Here is a 4,020-nt window from a genome sequence, read left to right on the forward strand (position 1 = left end):
ATTGTCTTGTTTAGAAAGGTACGAATATTCCTGGTAAAGATGTTGCATTAATGGCAGCACACATTCTGCTGATAACAATCTGAATGGTCCTTTTTGCCGTTGTTTCAGAGCAGAAGCTGTCCATTTCTTTTTTAAAGCTGTAAACCTGGAATACTGATGCCTCCAAGCACAGAGAAGCTGATGCCACTTCTGCACAGCTCTGAAAAAAATTAAGAGACCACTTTAGTTTCTGAATCAGTTTCTCTGATTTTACTATGTATAGATATATGATTGTTTTCTCTTCTGAAGTGTCCATTGCTCCACCGGCCGCTCGTACTAAGTAAAACTGAGATGGATCCTCTTTTAGAAGCTGTACGTGTGACGTAAGTGTGTAAAGACGCATGACACAGCCAGAGGAACTCCCGCGAAAAGACACCCGACACCCCAGTTCTTACAGTTTTTCTGGATTGTTTACACACATTTCTGAAAACATGCCTCGTATTCTCAGAACTCTACACACAAATCCAACAAACACACACACAATGGGCAAAACCCTTCAATTCTCCTGCAAAATGAAACTTTACATTCAAAACAGTTTTATCTCTTCACAAAAGGCCATTTTGTGTTCAAATGACACACACAAACTATCATATGAACAGACAATTAAAAAAAGCATTTAAACACTGATGTGCTCAGTGTAAAACACCATTCTCCATTCATCATAATGACTTTTTGTTCAGGGTTACACTTACTACAGACATTAAATACATAAGTGCGTTGTAAAATATTTTAGAATATTGTTTTTATACTCAGAACACACAAATATACTGTAACAAACATGTTTTATTTTTCCCACAAAACAATGTACACAGTGTACATCCCAACCGACACAAAGTTGCACATACAGTGCAGAAGATTTTACTGTATACAGTTAATAATAAAAAAAACAAAACAAAATAAACTATGCTGCATCCTCTCTTCTGTTTCGGTCTGGCCACAGCACCTCATCTACATCACAAGCAATGTTTTCCCTGGCCAAGCAGCGGGGGAAATATCGCCTAGCATGGCGAATCCAGCCATGAAAAGCATCAACTGCTATATCTCCACATGCGTCTTCCATAGCTTGGAAAAGGGGTATACGCGTTTCTGAATTTAGGTCGTACACTTTCCATCTCCAGGCAGAAAAAAATTCCTCAATAGGATTGAGGAATGGAGAATATGGAGGGAGATAAACAACTGAAAAGCGTGGGTGGTCAGTGAACCAGTTATGAACCAGAGCAGCCCGGTGGAAGCTTACGTTGTCCCAAATGACAACGTACCTGAGCTGCTCTGGGCCGTCTATCTGATCTGGTGGAATGAGTGTGTTGTGTAGGGTGTCCAGGAATGTGATCAGATGGGCAGTGTTGTAGGGGCCAAGGGTAGCATGGTGATGGATGATGCCATGGTGGGTCATCGCTGCACACATTGTGATGTTCCCTCCGCGCTGGCCAGGGACTTCAACAATGGCACGCTGGCCGATTATATTCCTTCCCCTCCTTCGTCTTTTTGTGAGGTTGAATCCAACCTCATCAATGAAGATGAACTGGTGCTCCACTGCATCCACCTCCAGCTCAAGGACTCTCTGAAACACACATGACAATATCAGAAGTAGACATGGAGCGGTCACTATTGTGAAGCACAATCATTATGATTACAATATAATAGAAAGAAATATGTATGATTTATACAATGTTGACAGTATGCATCAAGGGTGGGAATGTATAGGACGTACTTGCACATAGTTTTATCGCAATTCTTTGACTCTTTCTGAATTGCGCTCAAACGGCACCCTGTAGACCTGCTTCATCCTCAGTTTATTTCTGTGCAAGACACGGTCCAGCGTTGATAAACTTACCCTATCAATATTTTGAAATATCTCATTGTTTTCTATTATTTTTCTTTGTATTTGCCGTAAGGTAATGGCGTTATTTTCAAGAACCATGTTCATGATCTCTGTTTTCTGTTCAGGAGACAGAAGACGGCCCCGTCCACCTCTTGTTGGTAATCTTTCAGTTCTGCAATACTGTAAATACTGTGTAGGAATACATTTCCCAAATACTCGAAACACAATGTCCTACAGAACAGTCCACAGGTAATACTGTACTACTGTACTCATTGAGTACTGTATTGATATGCAGTACTGCAGTTTTGTAGTGAGAGTAGATTTCTTACCTATTCTCATTGCGGAAAGTCCGGATGATGGATGCTACAGTGTACCTGCTCAAATTTGGCTGTACTCTTTGCCCAGCCTCCCTCATTGTTAGGCCATGGTTGACCACATGGTCAACCAAAGTGGCTCGGATCTCATCAGAAATGATTGTCCTTGGCCTTCCTCGTCCTCGTCCTCCCCATCGTCCTCCTCTTACTCTCACTCCTCTGGCTCTGGCTCTGCCTCTGTTTACAACATTGGCCTCCATTGCTCCAAAACAGAAGAGCTCACCTGTTGCCCTTTTATGCTAAAGCTCTGATTGCTGAGTGGAAACGTGTGTGTTAGGTGTTTGCCCATGTGAGGAGCCAGTGTGCATAGTAGGGCAATTAACTTTAGAGTTTTGAATAACAGTGTGTTCCTTGTGAAAACAAGAGATTTTCTTCATGACAATTGTGTGTAGAGTTTTGGAAAAAGTGTGTTTTAGAACTGCAATTTGAGTGTAAAGCAGGAATTGTGCTTGTAGTTTAGCAGAATTGGTTCAGGGGGTTGGTGCATGAGTTACATTTTGTGGTCATTGTGTTTCAAGTACCAATATTTGTGTGTAAACAATCGAGAAAAACTGTAAAATGAATATATTAGGCTTAGCAGGGATGGTCGTTTAAAAACACTGGTACCATTAAACACAGTATTTTGATTCTTCTTTCAGTTTAGAAACTAAATAATATGAAGATAATGGAATGTTAATTGTAATTTTAATTACAAAAATATTACATTTGTAGGTTAATTTGTTCACTTGTGTCTCCATATTACTGGTGGTTTTGAAAAAGCCTCATTTGGTGGTCCATGTACCTCTAAAATCTCTCCCTACCACTATATCCCAACAAGAATTGGGGATCCCTACCTCTAGGCGTGAACAGGGGCAAAGGGTGAAATGGGATAGGGCCTTTATCTAGGGGAGGACGGGTGGTCTGATATTTAGGAAATGACTCTCCATAGGCTCTCTCCATGGGAGTGTTGTGAAGCTTGTTTTTAAGGATATGATTTACACAGGGAAACGCAGATAACATCGTAAACTGCGTACGAGCGAACAACTCCTCAGAGCAGCTGGATTTTATCTGGATGGAGGAAACAGTGGAGCACACAGAGACGCCTCAGATCAGGGTAGGATTGGACGGAGTGGGTTGTGGACAGTGTAGTAATTGTCACTTTGAATAATGAGAAGAAAGTGGTTTTCTTTTTATCTCAGAGGCAAATCCTAACTCACCACATTCTTTAAGTGCTCGCTCGCCCACGTACACTTCAAAGAAGGCCTCTGAACCTGCCTGATCTACATACGGTTTGCATTCATTCTCTTTCCTCACACACACACACACACACACACACACACACACAGTCCCTACGCCGTATGTGAGACCTGTGAGTGCATATGTGTCAGTGTGTGTGTGTGTGTCTGAGTGTGTGTGTGTGCGCTCCAGGAAGCTCCTGGCCAGTCTGAGATTCATGCTTGATAAGCGGCGCCAGCAGTGATCTCACCATCTCTGGCTGTGGCCCATTTCTTTCACTATCTTTCTCTTTCTCTCTCTCTCTCTCTCTCTCTCTCACTCACACTCACACACTCGTACTAAACCTTTTCGGCCCCCGCAGTCTTGGCTAGGCTCCAAAAATGTCAAATATTTCCCTTAAACTGGACAAACCAGTAAACAATGGCTGGGTGGCTACTGGCCCAAATCATCTGCTACTCCCTGTCTCTAATACACACACACACACAGACACACACACAGACAGACACACACAGACAGACACACACACACACAGTCTAAGCTGAGCTCCAGGGTGGACAAACTTTCTCACTT

The 4,020-nt window shown here is 42.3% G+C and overlaps 1 long non-coding RNA gene across 1 annotated transcript; it reads right to left on the minus strand.

The window, feature by feature from the left end:
• Positions 1 to 804: 804 nt before the first annotated feature.
• Positions 805 to 2,786, minus strand: LOC125802286 (uncharacterized). Its single transcript, XR_007439319.1, has 2 exons — positions 2,191 to 2,786; positions 805 to 2,033 (listed from the first exon to the last, which is right to left on the minus strand). It is a non-coding gene; the product is annotated as an uncharacterized LOC125802286 (long non-coding RNA).
• Between the last annotated feature and the right edge of the window lie 1,234 nt (positions 2,787 to 4,020).

The sequence above is a fragment of the Astyanax mexicanus genome, chromosome 5 (assembly GCF_023375975.1).
Source record: "Astyanax mexicanus isolate ESR-SI-001 chromosome 5, AstMex3_surface, whole genome shotgun sequence".
Taxonomy (NCBI): Eukaryota; Metazoa; Chordata; class Actinopteri; order Characiformes; family Acestrorhamphidae; genus Astyanax; species Astyanax mexicanus.